Source organism: Pleurodeles waltl, chromosome 6 (genome assembly GCF_031143425.1).
Source record: "Pleurodeles waltl isolate 20211129_DDA chromosome 6, aPleWal1.hap1.20221129, whole genome shotgun sequence".
In the NCBI taxonomy this organism is placed as follows: domain Eukaryota; kingdom Metazoa; phylum Chordata; class Amphibia; order Caudata; family Salamandridae; genus Pleurodeles; species Pleurodeles waltl.
The window spans coordinates 1,428,380,371-1,428,398,986 of NC_090445.1; positions in this window are offsets into that span (position 1 = coordinate 1,428,380,371).

Consider the following 18,616-nt stretch of genomic DNA (forward strand, 5'->3'; position numbering starts at 1 on the left):
TCAGTGCTCCAGGCCCTCTAGTAGCATTTAATTTACAGGCCCGGGACATCTCTAGTGCACTGTACTAGGGACTTACCAGTAAATCAAAAATGCCAATCATGGATGAACCAATTACATACACATTTTGCACAGGAGCAATTGCACTTTAGCACTGGATAGCGGTGGTAAATTGCCCCGAGTAACAAAAACAACCTGGGAAACAGAGGCAAAAAGTTAGGGGAGACCACGCGAAGAATGACAAGTCTAACAGACAGCCAATGTACCACACCGAATGCCAGTTGTGGAAACAACAGCCACCACGGCGGTAGCTGCCTACAGCCAGACAGAAGGCAAAGTTCCGCTCACCATATTATGAAATAGAAAACCGCCACCTTTTCCGGGGCAGTACCAACACCATCAAAAGCCTGGCAGCAACAGAGCACAGAAGTCAAAGGACTCAACATTGGAGACACAGGGAAGAACCACGCCACCATGGAACTCGAACTCCAGGTCTTTCCGATGATCTACGTCATGCTCCACCACGAACACCAACGCCGGCGAAGATGACGACGGTGAGTACAGCTGCCTAGTACACAAAGGAATGGGGGGAAACAACAGTGACACACACATGCACAACACCCCCCCCCACACACACACACGCCACACACCCAACCAGCTGCACAAGAAAATAAATTGTCCCCGATAATTGGTGGAATAATGCAAGGACAACAGGAATTGACTAAAGTGATTGTAATAAGATAAACATCAAAAATATTAAGTCGATGTGGCATTGCAACAGATATGTACAAATGTACAAAAAAGGGACACTGCCCAGTCCACAGTTCACAGGGGCTACATGGCCATAGGGCACAGTACAAGGACCCACTCGATCCCTGCACCAATACAGAGAGAACACTGCAGGGGCATCAGTTGGCAAAAGGCAGGCACCTCAGGGGGGTGGGTGGGCACCTCTGCCGGATGCAGAAACAAGACCACTAATTTTGGAGGAGGCAACATGCCCATTGCTTTGTCCTGGGGAGTGCAAGGCCACAGTCTCTCAAGTGGGTGACTTGCCCAGTGGTTCTGGAGGAGGCAACATGCCCATTGCTTTGTCCTGGGGAGTGCAAGGCCACAGTCTCTCAAGTGGGTGACTTGCCCACTGGTTCTGGAGGGGGCAACATGCCCTGCGCTTTGTCCTGGGGTGTGCAAGGCCACAGTCTCTCGAGTGGAGTTCTAGTGGTGGCAGGCTGCACAGCAGCCAATGGAGGCTGGATCATATAGCGTCCACTGGCGGTGACGGCTACACTGTGGTGGTGGTCGTGGGAGGCTACTGCTCAGCCCCTGCACCGTCCGATGGCTGCACTGTGTGGTAGTGGTTATGGGAGGCTCCTGCTCAGCCCCTGCACCCTCCGATGGCTGCACTGTGGTGGTTGTCATGGGAGGCTCCTGCTCAGCCCCTGCATTCCCTGACGGCTGCACAACCACGGCTGGCAGTGGGGGCTCTGTGACAGCCGCTGGTGCAGGCTCCTTTCCCTTCTTGCTGGCTAGTGCAGGCTCCTGCCCCTTCTTGCTGGCTGGTGCAGGCTCCTTCCCCTTCTTGCTGGCTGGTGCAGGCTCCTTCCCCTTCAATATTTTTGGGCTGGAATCCTTCCACCACAAGTAGGTGCTGCTGAAACTGGGCCATTGGACTGTTTGGCTGAGGTGCTTGGCTGGGTCCTTGATAACCTGGACATATGTGCAGGGCGGGGGAAGAGGGAGAGGGAAGAAGTCAATTGTGGAAAGGAAAAGTTGTTTTGGGACTTTGGGGCGGGAAAAGGGAGAAGTAATGGGAGTGGAGGATGAGGGAGTGGTTGTTGGAGGTGTTTTTCTGCTGGATTTGGGTGCAGGTGCATGGGTGGTATGCTGTTGTGAGGTGGATGGCTGTTGGGTGTCTGAGTGCTTGCGTTTGTGTACTCTAGGGGGGGACAGACTCGGTGGGAGAGGACATAGGGGACGTGTACCTGTATGTTGTGGAGGTGTCTGCCAGTGAGGTGTGTGTTCTGCTTGGTGTGGTGATGATGCTGGTAGTGGATGATGTTGTAGAGTATGCAGGTGTGAGTGTGGACGTAACTGGGTGGGAGGTGGAGGAGGAGGGGGAGACAGTGGAAATAGTGGATGTTGTTGTGTCTGCAACTGAATGGTGTTTGTGTGACTGCCTGTGGGATGAAGTGTGGTGCTTGTGTTTGCCTGTGACACTCTTGGGTGTTGTCTTGTGTGCATGTTCATCTGGCTGTGTGCTTGGGATGGGTTGTGATTGAGAAGAATGGGACTGGGAAGTAGAAGTTGGAGGGGGGACTGTAAAAACAGGGACAGTGGCTGCCATTAGAGAGAAGGACAGAGCCTGGATCGATCTCTGTTTGGCTGCCAATCCATTGTGAATGCCCTACAGGAATGCAATAGATTGCTGCATCTGGGCTGCCAGCCCCTGCATGGCAATTACAATGGTTGATTGCCCTACATACATCGATCTCAGGAGGTCAATAGCCTCCTCACTCAGGGCAACAGGGCTCACTGAGGTGCCTGGGGCGAAGGAGATGCCCACCCTCCTGGGTGAGCGTGCACGGGCAACTCGCTGAGGGGCTGCTGGGAGGGTGTTACTGGTACGGGGGTGGTGGCTATACCTGTAGCTGGGGTGGTCACAGAAGTGTCCGCCACCACCACTGATCTATCGGTGGCGGTATCTGAGTCTGTATTGTCCTCTCCAGTCTCCGCCATGGTGCTCCCCTCGCCCTCCATCCCACTGGTGCCCTCAGCCGGTGGACTCTGCCTCCTGGGTCCTGTGGGATGTAGCTCCCTCCGTCGGTGGTGCCTCTGCTCCTCTGCCAGATGATGCTAATGCACAAAAGGATTGGATGACAAAACAAGAAAGGGGGGGAGAGGTTCAAAGGATACACTGGTTCAATGACTGCACCCCCACCACCGTTGGGGTACACTGCACCCTCACACACAGGGAACAGGCCTATGCACTATGCATTGCACTACCAGTAATATTGCTAGCCACCAAGGCATGAGTAGGAGCACACACCGCCGACTGCAGCACACCTGGGACCCACGCAGCCCTGACCAGTAGTGGATGCTAACAAGTTAGGTAGGCAGTATTTCCCCTTCAGACCCTTAGCAACCAGAGGACCTTCGGTGCTATGTCTGGCCTGGCCTAGGGGCACCCACTGACACACACACACACCACCCGGATACCAACTCTCCAGCTGTTTCCTTCAATGATGGCCACTGTATTCACCCCCTTGTTGCTGTTGGGATGCCCTCAAGCACCCATCCAGCTCTGTATAGGCCACTGTCAGTATGCTGGCCATCACGGGGGTCAGGGTCCGACGGGCAACCCTTCCTCATTGGGAGGCCATCCCCAGCTGGGTCTCCACGGTCTTCCGTGCCCAGCGTCTCAGGGCCTCCCATCGTTTGCGACAGTGGGTGCTCCACCTGCCATAGACCCCCAGGGTCCGCATCTCCTTGGCGACGGCACGCCATATACCCTTCTTTTGATGGGTGCTGACCTGCAGAGGCAATACAGACAGGAGAACACCATTAACAGTCCAGCCAGTAACACGAATGACCCACCATACCCGTTTCCATCACTATTGGCACACACATAGCCAAGCACTCAAAGTGTATCCAGCCAAGAGGACATCCCTCCCCTTACACGATTCCTTCACACACACCTCCATGCATTCATGCCACATGAATCATGCCCACAGTGTACTCACCTGTTGGTTTGCAGGCCCATCCAGCAGTCCGCAATGGGGTAGGACCCCATCCACCAGTCTCTCCAATTCCTCTGAAGTGAAGGCTGGGGTCCTTTCCCCAGTAACACGAGCCATGGTAGGTTCCAGACACAGGTCACTGCAGCACAGGCCGTGTAGGTCCTCTGCTATGGAAGGTCAGGAAACAAGTGAGGAATCAGATAGAAAATGGCAGTCACGTCCGCGACGGTGCATACCGTCACCGCCGGCGTAGATCACCATTGGCCACTTTACCCCATAGTACCCAATTATAACCAATGAGGAATTGCATGACAGTTCACGACCGCCTACCGCCATGGCGCACATCGTCAGTGGCATTACCTCACTTCCACCGGTCCCTCCGCACAGGACAGGCAGATGCCATTTCAGGGGGGGGCAGGCCTATAGAACAGATTGCGGACTACTGTTGTGGCTCCATTGTTCAGTTGGTGACAGCTTCCTCACTCTTTTGTCCCTTAGATACCTACAGCTGTGGATGAGTAGGAGATGGAGACATACCCCTGTGTACAGGCTCCTGGTGGACTTGGCTACAATGGAGGACAGGCACATTATCCGCACCTATAGACTGGAGGGGGCCACAATCACAGAGCTGTGTGCCCAATTGGAGCCTGACCTGATATCTGGAATCCGTCAGCCCACTGGAATCCCCCCTCTTGTGCAAGTGCTATCAGTTCTCCATTTCCTGGCAACTGGTTCTTTCCAAGTGACAGTGGTCTTGGCAGCAGGAATGTCACAGCCAATGTTCTCAATAGTGCTGACAAGAGTGTTGTCTGCCCTGAAAAACCACATGTGCAGCTATATTGCATTCCCCCAGGTTGAGGATTTGGCCACTGTGAAGGCTGTGTTTTATGCAATGGGACATATCCTCACTATAAATGGGGCGATTGACGGAACACATATTGCATTTGTCCCCCCGCGCCTGAATGAACAGGTGTTCAGGAATCGTAAGAGTTTCCACTCTACGAATGTGCAGATGTGTGCTTGGCAGACCAGTATATCTCCCACGCCAGTGCTGAGTATCCAGAGTCGGTGCATGATGCCTTTGTCCTGAGGAATAGCAGCATCACAAATGTGATGTCCCTACTACAGAGACACAGGGTGTGCCTAATAGGTGAGCACTGGTTCCCACCCAGTGAAGGCCAGGTTCAGGTGCCTCCATCTGACAGGTGGATCCCTGTGCTACTCACCCAAGAAGGTCTGTCAGATTACAGATTACAGATGTTATGCTGTCCACATCCTCATCCTCTGCCTCCTCATCCTCACTGTCCACAGGGTCCACTGCTGCAACAGGAGCATCTCCAGTCTCCTCCTCCTGCAGAATCCCTGTGCTACTCACCCAAGAAGGTCTGTCAGATAGTGGTGGCATGCTGCATGTTGCACAACCTGGCCCTCAGACGCCATGTCCCTTTTCTGCAGGTGGAGGAGACTGGAGATGCCCCTGTGGCAGCAGTGGAAGGCTGTTCAGATGACTGGCTAGTGGCAGAGGCCCGTTGGTGTGACACTGCCTCCCTCATAATGTTGGCCATGTCTGCCAGCATCCCTTGCTATGGAGATCAGGGTGTTGTTGATGGCCTGCATGTCCTCCCTGATCCCGTGATACTGCTCCTCCTGCAGCTGCCTGTTCTCCTTCACGTTGTCTAGGATCTGGCCTATCGTGTCCTGGGAATGTTGATAGGCTCCCAGGATCTCAGAGTGCGCCTCCTGGAGAGTCGGTTCCCTGCTCCTGTCCTCCCCCTGGCGCACAGCAGCCCTCCCAGTGTCCCTGTTGGCCTGTGCCTCTGTCCCCTGAACCGTGTGCCCACTGCCACTGACCCCAGGTCCCTGATTGTCTTGGGGGTGAGATGTGGGCTGGGGTCCCTGTACAAGTGGGCACACTGCTGATTGACGTGTTCTGGGGACAGAGGTTTGGGTACGCTAGGTGGGTGCTGTGGTGTTGTTTCCTGATGGGGTAGGCTCTGTGGTGGTCTGTGACTGGGCTTGGGTAACTGGCTGTCCAGTGGTCCCTGATGAGCCAGGTAGATCCTGAAGTCCAGAGTTACTGTCATCATTGTGGGCCTCTTCAGTTGGGAGACTGGATAGTGCTGTCACCTCCTCTCCGGTGACATTGGCTGGGGTACCTGTAGGGATGTAAATGATGTATTATGCTTCATGTGTATGACATATTGTAAAATCCTGGCTTCCCCTCTATGGTTGGTGTTGCCCTACCAGCTTTTACTTGTGTATGGTGGGATTGTTAGTTCTCTATGCTGTGCATGCTTTTGTAATGAGTGTCCATGCAGGGCTGTGAGGGGTGTCCATGCATTGGTACAGCATGCAGGGCTTTGGATAGGGATTAATGAGATGTGATGGTGGAGTGTGTGGGATGTAGTGGAGTGATGGGATTGAGGGTGTGGGTATGTGATGGCATGCAGGTAGGGGGGTGATAATTGTTGAAAGTTGACTTACCAGAGTTCAGTCCTCCTTTGACTCCGGCCAGGCCCTCAGGATGCAGTATTGCCAAGACTTGCTCCTCCTATGCTGTGAGTTGTGGGGGAGGAGGTGGGTGCCAGTCCTCTGGATAGCGAGCTGGTGTCTTGCTGCTATGGAACGTACCTTCCCCCGTAGGTCGTTCCACCTCTTCCTGATGTCGTCCCTTGTTCTGGGGTGCTGCCCCACGGCATTGACCCTGTCCACAATTCTCCACCATAGCTCCATCCTCTTGGCTGTTGATATCTGCTGCACCTGTGCTAAAAATAACTGTGGCTCTACCCTGACAATTTCCTCCACCATCACCCTTAACTCCTCCTCAGTTAAATGGGGGAGTCTTTGTGGTGCCATGGGTCTTATGTGATGTGTGTTTGTGAGGGTGTGTTTGGTAATCTGTTGGGGTGTGTGAAGTGGGGGTGAGTGACGGATATATGGGTGTATGTGGTGTGTGTATGTAGTTGTGACAGTGGTCTTGGTGTCAGTCTCATACCAATGATTTGTAATCGTAAAGGGCTGTGGGTAATGTGGGTGTGTGTTTTGTAGCGGTGTGGGTGTGGTGTGTGTATGGGTGTCAGATGTGTGTTGTTTGAATTTTCCAATGTGGTGTTGTTTTGTCTGTGGGTGTCCATTGTGAGCGCGGCGGTATGTACCAGCAATGGTTTACCGCCGTTGAAAGTCTGCTGTGGTGATTCGTGTGTCATAATGTGGTGGCGTTGTTCTGTTGGCGTAAAGGTGTGGGGTTTGATACCGTGACTTTATCACTGACCTTTGGGCTGGCGGATTTGTGTCTGTGGCTGAATTCTGTCGGATTGGTGTGTGTGTCATAATATGGTGAATGGATATCTGCTGCCGCAGCAGTAAGTTGGCAGTCATCAGGGTGGCGGGAACGGGGCTGTAAGCAGGATTTACAACCAGGGTCATAATGAGGGCCTATATGTTCCTGACCACAATTGAACAACAGCTGTTATTAGCAAACATTACCATGATGTACAGTAGCACCCAGCCACAAGATCCAGTGAAGTAGCTCCAACATTTGTCAAATCATATGCATGCATGCTACATGAACTTTCATCAGTGGCCACAGTAAATTCAGAATCACAGACAACTCCAATTGCATGGGTGAAGTTGTGCAATCACAGTGTCCACTGAACAAGTAGGAGCCTTCATCACCTTCAATGGTTTGCCTCATGTAGCATCCCTCAGTTAGCTGTTGTCATACAATAGCAAGGCAATGCCAAGTTCATTTACACAGATCCCGCTAAAGGTCATGCATCCAGCTAATCGTCATATATACCATCCCACATTATTCAGAAATGATGGCCCAAAAATTCGAGCCATGTTGCAGTCAGAAGTATAGTACCTGAAGAATGTGACTTGGAAACACCCATGTTACACTGGAACCAGAATAGTCACTTCACTATGTGTACATTGTCTAAATGGGCCTATAGAGGTTTTATTGCTCAGGTAGATAAGATATCTTGCAAGGAAATGTACACTGGAAGCAAGATGGGCAAAATGTCAGAGAGAAAATGTCTACACAATCCACACAACAATGAGTCTGCTAGCCCCAGGGATACTACCTCTCTTGATTGGCACTCCTAACAATACCATAATCTGATTGCATCAGTAGAAGATAATAGTCCTTTGAATGATGCAGAGGCCCGGGGATTCTCATGTACTTGTAGAAGGCACTTAACATATTGCTCATTGAGAGGCCATGTCACTGTTCCTTTCTGTCATGCAAACACAGATTCCCTTCCATGAATGGTTGTACATTAATCCATGATGCATGCCAACACTTAGCTAGTCTGGAATCCAACCCTAAGTGGCTAGGGTATACCCAGACGTGGGTCCCTTGCTCCATGCACCTCTGGATTCAGGTTAGCCTGGCTGATCAAGGGCGATACCCTGAAACCGGTCCCAAGATGCTTGTTTCCTGTCCAGGGAAGGCCTGGCCTAACAGTTCGGGATGGAAAGTTCCCATGGGGAGCCGGGTCAAGACTGATTTGCATATGGATGGGTCCAAACTGGGGTGACGTGGCGAGCAAAATAACAATGGATGAAACACACATCTATGGCTGGGGGTGAGTGTTTGAAACGTTTTCACACTGCGTCCATCAATTTGTCTTGTGTTTATTCTTCTGAACACTTGACAAATGATATCCTCCCAGGTGAGTAAACTTAATTTGAGAGTTAACAAACAGGGGTATATTGGCAAGTGAACACTGGGCAGGTGGTTGGAGTTAGTGAAACAGGGCCTCTTGTGCTTTGCAAGTCAGATCACTCCCCCTACTGCCCAACACTTGCAAATTGTATCCTCCCAGGTGCGTACACTTCATTTGAGAGTTAACAAACAGGGGTATATGGTCAAGTCAACACTGAGCTAGTGATTGGAATTACAGACACAGGGACTAACGGGAGTTACAGTCAGGTCACCCCTTCACTTCCCAACACTTGACACTTGTTATCCTCCCAGGTGATTAAACCTCATTTGATAGTTAACAAACTGGGGTAGATGTGCAAGTAAACGCTGGGCTGGTGGTTGGATTTAGAGAAACAGGGCCTATTGGGCTTTGCAGTCAGGTCACTCTCTCTACTTCCCACTTGACAAATATTGGGTATTCCATATCGTTAGGCAGACTGCATTTAGGTTTGAGCATACATTTACATGTTGAGACATACCATGGGATTAGTTTTTGATATTGGAAGACTTAGAGGCACCATTGTGACTTATGGCATGTGATGAGCTTTGGTAACCGTGATGTTGGGTTCAACATTACCCATTGACAGAGTTATCTCTCAGATACACTGGGTACTGAATGTTGGTGAAGTACATGAACAAAACAGTGGTAGAGGCTGACCCGTGAGCATGCAGGACATTACATTTTTTTCACAGTTTTTGCATGGTAACTTTCCAGACTCCACCTCTACCCCCACCCCCAAGGTATTCCTGTCAAGACATCAGGATGTATGACGGCCATGACCTTATCCTACCAGGGAAAGAGTCTTGATGGGGACCTGGGAGAGTCACTGCCAGTCTTGATGACCTACCATCTGTTGCCTGAAAGCCATAAAACGCACCTTGTCCGTCAGGCCGTTCCACCTCTTCCTAATGTTCTCCTTTGTGCGCATGGTGGTGCTTGCAGCATTCACTCTGTCAACGGTCCTTTGCCATATTTCCATTTTCCTACTGAAAGGGGTATGCTAGACTTGGCTCCAAACAATTGTGGCTCTACTCTTACGATTTCATCCACCATGACTCTCAACGCATCTTCATAAAAACTGGGATTTTTGGGATGTGACATGGTGGATGACTAAAGTGGGTGACATGGACTTATTTAATAGGGGAGGTGCAATAGGGAGTGAAGGGACAAAAGTGTATGTAAGGTATTATGGGATGGTGAAAAAAGGGGTGCCTAATCTATGAAAAATTCAAGAAATTGTGTTTTGGGTTCTTTGGCTTCCAGTGGAGATAAAAAAGGACTGTGGTCCGTGAAGGGGTGTGTTTTGTAGTGTGATTTACAGGTGTGTCTACTGGACCAATGGGTGTCAGCTGTGTTGTTTTTAAATTCATCCAATGTGCACTTGTCTGGAACTGTTACTTTGCTGGACGCATACGGCGATGATCGACCACCATTGGCTAACCACCGCAAAGAGACCGCTACGGCGACTGTGTGTTTGTAATGGGCTTGGTTGTTGGCCACAGTGCTGATGGTGCTGGAGGTCAGACCACCTAGATACAAGTCCCTCATGATGCTGGAAGTCTGCCTTTTTGCTTGGCAAGCTGTGATTCTGCTTGTTACCATTGTAATATGGAAGGCTAAGGACTGCCGGCGCAGTGGTCTTTTTTGGACACCAAACTCGTAATCGGGCCCTTTGTCATCAAATATAACCATTGCAAGGTGAAGTTCATAATTGAGGGACTGTAGTAAGAGCTCTGTGAATATCTAAACACTGGTTTAGTGGCGTATAACAAGCTCAGTGGGACAGAGGTGTAACGCAAAATGATGTGGCCCCCTGGAAAATGGGATGAGGGGACCCTGAGTCTCACAAATCTGACAGATTTTCATTGGCCTTGGGCTGAATGAGCACCCTTTGGAGAGCTAGGTTCCCCCACTCCACAAAAGCAGCTGCATGGGCCTTTGTTAATCCCCTGCACCGGGAGTGGCAGCTGCTATACTTGGCTTTTCCCGTACACCCCTGGCACTTTCCTCATAACCATTGGTCTCAGAAGTAGCAGGAGCAATGCCTGGATCACAACATTAAAGGCTAAGAGAGCTGTGTTTGTTTTCTGTGTTGCATATTCCCATTGCAGCCCTGACCCAGCGACATCCAATACTAAGCTACTGGATGACAGGGCACAGGACAAGGGGAGGGATGCTCACAGCCCCGCGATGCCCCCTCCCCACTGACTGGCTGCAAACGGACTAGAAAAAGGACAAAAGATGGTGACTAGAACATTGACCAGAGAATAATAGATGCCGCCAAGAGATTCCTATTACTAGAACTGAGATAACTCCATGGCACCGCACTTCTGTCTGTGTAGGTCTCTTATGGGCCCTTGTTAGAGTACCTGTATTACAAGGCCCAATTTAAGTAAAACATATGAGAGATGTAGTCTTTTACTTCTCCTCATCCTGGCAGCGCCTCCCCACTCCCCTACAGCTTCTGGGTGACATTGCACAACCATAAAAGAATAAGGGCCTGATTTAGATATTGTTGGACAGGTTACCCCATCACAAGGGTGTCGGATTGCCCGTCCACTGAAATCCAAGGGCTTGATTAGGAGTTGAGTGGTTGAAACGCCACAACTCCAATACAGCCGTGGTGAGGATGCTGTCAAGGCGGCGGTCTAACCATTGCCGTATTACGATGTTTCCACCAGGCTGACCAGCGGAAATGTTGTATTACAACATTTCCTCTGGTCAGCCCAGTGAAAACAGTGCAGCGGCATTGGCCTCGGCTCTCTCAGGGAGCCGAGGCCAATGCCATTGCACACACCATCCTTGGAATGTGCAGTGTGTGCCATAGCAGACCATGGGGGTCATTACGACCCTGGCGGCCGGCGGTATGTTGGCGGTAACACCGCCAACAGGCTGGCGGTGTTCCGCCAGCAATTATGACCCTGGCGGAATTGCCATACCGCCGGCCCCTCCACTTTCCCGCCAGGATTCCGCCTGGCGGTCATAATCCCCAGGGCAGCAGTGCAAGCACCGCTGCCCTGGGGATTATGAGTCCCCGACCGCCGGCCTGTCCATGGCGGTACACACCGCCATGGAAAGGCCGGCGGTGAGGGGACTTGGGGTGCCCCTGGGGGCCCCTGCACTGCCCATGCACTTGGCATGGGCAGTGCAGGGGCCCCCAGGCATAGCCCCGTCGCGCATTTCACTGCCCGAATTTCGGGCAGTGAAATACGCGATGGGTGCTACTGCACCCGCTGCACATCAGCATTGCCGCCGGCTCTATTACGAGCCGTCTGCAATGTTGATGGGACATTTCCGCTGGCCCAGCGGAAATGTCATAATAGGGAGACAGAAATACCGCCGGCAATGGCGGTATTCTGTCTCCCGCGGCCTCGGCTGTCTTTTGAAAAGACCGCCGAGGTCGTAATGACCCCCCATGTGTGTTCTGAGGATGCTGGCAGGCGTCCCCTGCACTGCCCACAACATGATCAGAAAGCAAAGTCATGATCAGCATGGCAGTGCCGAACTCGGCACCACTGTGGTTGACCATGATATTGATCGTCGCGATCCTGTCGGGATTCCTCACACTAGCGGAGGTGGCAGTCTTCTGGTGGTTCGACTGCCAGAATCATAATCCAGAGGTTGGACCACCAGGATTGCGGTGGTCTGATCGCCACCACAAGTTTGGTGGTCCAAGGACAGCCAAACTCATAATGAGAGCCTAAATCTCATTATATCTCATGGAATTTAGATTTCAGCAGAATATCCACCACCATTGTGACAGAGTAACCTGTCTGCCAATTTATAAATCAGGTCCTCACTCTTTGAGATATAAAAAACTCCTTCATTTAATGGTCACACAAAACCAATACTCCTGGCTTTTTTTTCCTTAATGCCTAAACACACTGCATTCCTAACAAAACAAACTAGCCCCACCCTTATAACCTGCATCACTTGTTCCTGCAATCCCCAAACCTCCTACCCTCTCACCTAAATATTTTCACCCTGCCTTTCCTAAACCTCAGTCCAACCATCAGTTCCTATATGTTCTCCCAATGCTTTGCTATTTCCCGCTTGCTCCCTAAGAGGCTTTCCATAGAGCATAGCAGCACAATCTCCTCCCTAGCCCCTAAGAATCAGCTGCCTTGCTTGTTCATGAGAAACGTCTGCTGACTTTTGGGAACCACAATAACCTAACACCTCTTCACTCAGTAACGCCCTCCATGAAGAGTACTGCTGATCCACCACTAACACTGTCCATCAGCTTAAACTCCTGTCCCCCCAAAAACCTTTCACAACATAACCAGACTTATTATTCAGACCCCCCTCCTTCTTCACACATTCCCCCGATATTCTCCAGCCAGCTCTAGTAACTCAGGCATGAACTACCTGTTAACCAAAAAAAAATACCTTTTAGTTTCTTTCAATTACGCCATGCTCTGAAACTGAACTGAATCATTCTCCTTAAAATGGGCTGTCAAGACATCTGGACAACCCCTACCCCTTTTGTAACTCAATTAAAGTAGGCAACAACTATGTCCAAAGCATCCTCCATTTTCCCCACCAGTGCACTTGTATCTTTTCCACATTAAACCACCTTTTTGCTTTAGTGCTATAGTAATTGTGTAATGTGCCCTAGTACAAGGAAGGAAATAGGCCCCTTTTTGGCTTTTTTTTGTCCTCATATTGGCTCGAATAAGCGCCGTCTTGATCTGAGCTGCCCCTGCTGCTTATTTCAGGGTAGACTTCAGTCAAACTTGTAGACTATAGTACTTTGCCGGTACCTCTCCAGCCAAAACTGATCATGGGGTATAATCATTGGACATGATAGTCTTCATCACATTTCAAGCAGATTCCAAAATACCCCATCATCTACCTCATTCTTACTCTCATTACTCTTGCTCTCCAATTCCCTGAAATACCTCACTGACTTAAACCAGTCACATCAAGTTCGGAGTTGACGCCACTTGTTGGATACCTATCTCCTCACCAGAAGAATCAGGGAAAAGATCACCTTACTTTGTAATTTTGAGGGACACACAACTCCAGTCTCTTGCTGCACCATACCAAACATAATCAAGGTAGATATTACCTCCACGTTTATTCCCAGGATGTCGGAAATTGTCTTACCCGCATGTGACCAAAACCCTTCCAGAGTCCAGCAGCTAGCGAATATGTGGACCTCATCCTCCTCCCTGACTACACACTGCCTACATCGGGACTCGTCTTCTCCTCTTAGCTTGGCGAGCTTCAGTGGGGTCCAGGAGGCACTGTGTAGGATGCAGAAGTGGTTTCTCCTTGGTTGAGCTGATTTAGTCACAGAGGAAAGCATGCTCCTTGATACTTACCATATTTCTTCTAACTCCACGCTTGGCAAGTATCCATCTCAGACAAAGTGGGGGGGGTTCATGCTTTCCTCTGGAGCTTCCAATAGATACTGATACCAACATGATACCTTTTTCTTCCTTGCCTTGGATTCCTGAAGGTCCTTTTCCATGGAACTCAACTCAATCACAGCCCACTCTTGAGTTCTAAACCATGTATTCAACTGATAAAACTTAAACCTGAAATAGGTCCCTTGACCACAGTCTGAACTGTATATACAGAAATAATCAGTGTTCAATGGGCCTCTCAGGCCTCTGGGTCCCAGTGCCGCTGCACCTGCCTGATTCACCAATAGAAGCTACAGCCCCACGCTCCATGCTTCTTCGCTCACTTCACAAATGAATACCCAAGGACCGATACTTGCATACTTTTGTCACCTGGGCTCTGAACACAGTCAGGGGGTGTGGGTGAAGGGATTAGATCACAATTGTGTTCCATAGAATTTTTAAAAGATATTTATGCATTTATATTTTTATGCATCATTAACAATGTGCAGAGTACATTTTCACACTAACTTTCATATGTATACACAGATATACTACTGTTACTTTTGAGGCATTTTTCTTCTGATATGTAGAAGTGTGTTTTTCTGTTGTATGTTAAATAGGCCACAAATGGGAGGTAAAAATAACCATGTCAAAGATTAAAGTCACCCCTGTCACTCATGTTTCACTGACCTTCTCTCCTCCCAAAACTCTCCAGTACATAGTCAAGCTAAGATGTAATAGTTTATTTCCATTGCTGTCATTCTGCTGTCAATGAACTTTCAGCCACAATTTGAAACATTTACCAAGGGGCGTCTGTTGGTTCACACTGCATATTCATTCATATAACATGTTATCATTCATGAATCTAGTTTTGTTCTTGCTTCTCCAGACAACATTAGCACAGCGAGTGCTGAAGAATTACTAATACATTGGGATAATGCTTAGGTGTTAAGGCAATGTGACATGTATTTTCATGTGCTCTGATTTGCGGATGAAATGCTATGTTTTGTCACACCACAGTGAAATTGCAGATTCTGTAATTTCACATGCGAATAACGTGCAAAAATCCCTGATTTTCAGAAGTTTTGTAGAAGTCTTTTGTGTTTTACTAAGGATGCTGTCCGCTACTTTTTCTATCTTTCTGCCTAGTTGGGACTTTGAACAATTTCAGATTTTTGCATTCTCTGTATAATTTTCATTGAAAGCGTTCATGGTATTGTCTTTGTAACACTTTATTTTTAAATTCTGCATTTAAATAATTTAAGTTTCCATTGACCTAGAGCTCAATCTTCAGTGGACCCCTTCCATCTTATCATTTTACTTAAAATTCTATTTTCTGATTTTTTTAATGCTTTCAGTGGTGCCATAAAGCAGAGACTTTTTGCCTCATGAAGTTGTCGTTCAACACACTCTCCGATTCTGTAAATATAGGAACTCTGATTGAGGTATATTTTGGGGTGTCTAAAATTTCGGTATACCCCTTCTTACTCCCACACAATGTCGCCTTTTTAGGTATGGCTTGAAAGTTCACCTGTCACAAGACCTTGGTGATCAACAAAAAAAAAAGCTTTTACAGTACTACTGAGAGAAAGAGTAAGCTTCACCAACATGCTAGTTTCTTAGGGTACAGGACTTGATTTGGCAGAAGTTTTGTGCTTCTATTTAAAAAAAAAGCCGCTCTTTTTGGCTTATGCTAAAACTGATACACAGTATAGTAGGACAGAGTTGATTGTAGTGACAAACTACAGGCCATATAGGTGCACTAGGGAAAGTTATGGCAGATGTCTTCTCTGCTTATTATGAAAAGTTAGAGTACCAGCGGTAGGCTTACATTATTTATTGTGAAAATCATTTGTTAAAACTGGTAGGCCTTTAACAGTGCGTTCTTAGCACTTTCTGTTGTAGACAGTGATTATGCTATATGCAGTGTCACAGATTACCATACTAGGCAAATGTTTTGGAGTTAGTCACCCAGTCTTACAAATTGTGGGAGAAGACGTTTTTCACTCTGGTGATTTTTTTAGGCCATATTGAATGGGGTTGTATATTGTTGTGCCAACTGTCATAGTGTCCATATTTGTAATTTGACTGTGTGCATGATGGTGGACAGTTTATGCACACTTCAGTTGTCCTGTTTTAGTTATAGTGTCAAGTCTATGGTAAAGATTATAGGCCTATTAGTTCACGGAGAAAAATTATGTCACATTCCTTAGGTGTGATTTGGTTATACTGAAAAATTATGACACACCAAGTAGGAATCAGTTATTTATTGTAAAAAGTATATGTTAAAGGCTTTCAAGTACGAATTGGTGTTAAACTTTGCTAAAGCGTGTTGACAAGTATTTTGCTACACAGAATCTTCCAGATTAGCGTACTTGGCAAGGGTTTTGGCATTGGTGACTCATCCAGACATAGCATGGGGACAGAAGATTTGCAATATGACAATCTTTTTTAGCTTTGCTAGGAGTGATTTTATATCGTTTACATTTTTCTAATTTTACTGTAGTATTCCTTAATTAACGGTGGATTGATATTATTCTGTATTGAAGCCTACAGATAGGTATTTTGTTACATGGAATCTCCATGTCACAATAGTAGGTAAGGGTTTTGGTTTTGGCATTGCTCATCCTCTTTAACAAACATGGGTATAGATTTGTACTGCGAGAATCCTTGTTAGACCCTCTTAAGAGAGATAGCATTTTACTTTGCCAGCTGTAATTTTGTATACTTCTGTAATTTTATGATGGCCTGTCTGATGGTTGTCATTTTGGAAGGTCTGAATTGGTTATGACAACCAGCCAGTGATAACAGCTACAGACTGTACTAATCACTCACTAGGAATTTCAGATGCAAAATGATCTGATCTGCTTATTACGAAAAGTTATGGCAAAGGTAGTAGCCCCTATTTATTTACTATATATATTTCCATATGGATACATAACGGCATTGGGGTCAACCCTCTTCTGCCATTGGTCTCTGACTGCTATTTATACTCTGCTTCCATCAATGACAATTACAGTGTTCTGCATACAGTATTGTTTCAGTCCACATCTGTTATTTTGCTCCCTTGCCATGTGAATAAGTGGATTTTCGGAACATATGTGTATATTCACCTGAAAAAGCGGGAGTTTCAGTGCCAGGCTGGTTGGCCAGTCCTTTAGTTTTCAATTCCAGTTCCTTTTTCATTTCCTTGCCGCTCCTCTTTTTATTTTTTTCTTAAGAGTATACTACAGTTCCCCTATCAGTGCTAACGGGCCACTTGCTTGCCATTCATTTCCTTTGCAGTGCTCCACACCCTGAGTTCAGCCTTCCTCGAAACCAGTAAATCATTAAGGAATGCTGTTTTCCATTGTGTGTCATTGTTTTTCTATTCCAAGATGGCTGGGACTTTCTAAATGTTATGGTCATGTTGGAACTTTAAAAGAACAATAGACTATGTACAGTACACTGCAAAAGTATACCCACTGTTATTATGAATGTTGTTATTAAAAGCTTCTGTGTTTAGATGGAGGATTGTTTTCTTTCTTCCACTTGTATTCTTTTATTTATCTTGCACATGTTTTTTAGTTTCTGTGTGCTTCATGGTTGTTTTGTCAGATGGTAAATGCCAGGATGAGTCAGTGGGTGAATATATGGATGCGTGGCTATGACGATGAGTGATAGAAGGGATGCATTATGCACTACTGAGTGCCTAAACCAATCAATGACTCATAGAGTACTTCCATCCATATGGCAGACCTATAGGCACTGGCTTGTTCATCTGAATGCACTTTGCTAACTTCAGGTAAATCGCCTGTACTGAAGGAATAGGTACCAACATGTGACAGTCAAAGGTTCACAGCAGCACCTTCCCCCAAAGTAGCAGTATCTCTGAAATATTGCATAGGAAAATGTGTCAGTCCCCCACCCTTATGGTATCTACCCCTTCGCAGTCTAATCTGAGCAGTCCTTGATAATATAGTTTACGTATAAGGGCCTCTGAGGTCCCCTTTCCTCCACAGCAGGCACAAAACCACATTATTCAGCCTTTTTGCATCACACATGCTAGTGACCAATTTGGTAATGATGTAAGTTTTCATCATAGGAGATAAGATTGTGTTTGCAGTTTGCACTTGTAGTGTGTTGCAGCATGACAAGGCATCTGATGTGGCTCTTAAGGACCCCTTAAATCCAGTTGTGAACATTGAGTCTAATGCATGTAATAACTTCTTTAGTGCTAAAATGTTCTTTTTCCTTTTTGCTAGATGGTTCTTGGTAAACTCTACTTGCAATGGTTTGTTAGAACTGTTATGTACATTAATCAAGGATTGGCACTTTTGAAAAAAATAAATTAAAATTTAACATTGTGGAGGGTGCCCCGTCAGCCCAGGCACCCAGATGGAAAGACTGGGTTGAGAGAGTCCATCTATTCTTCAAAGCTACCAAGGTTGAAAATGCCCAGATAAGAGCCATGATACTACACCTTGGGGGCAAAGAGATATTTAGAGTCTCCAAAATGCTTACTGAAGCTACCCCTAAAACCCACCTCACCGTCATTGCTGCCCTCAACCTGCACTTTGAGTCAATGGCAAACAAAGACTATGAGCGGTGTGCATTCCATCAGGCCAGACAACAGCCTGAGAAGTCCATTGACTTGTGCCATATGGAACTCAAGGAACTAGCTATAACGTGGTTTTGCTGATGAGACAGAAGAGATTTGAGGACAAATTATTCACGGATGCGCCTCTGCGAAGCTATATGAAAGAATTCTAAAAGAATCAGGAAGGGACCTAGCCGAGATCCTGACGATGAGGTGAATGAAAGAACTGTCCAAAGCCCCAGC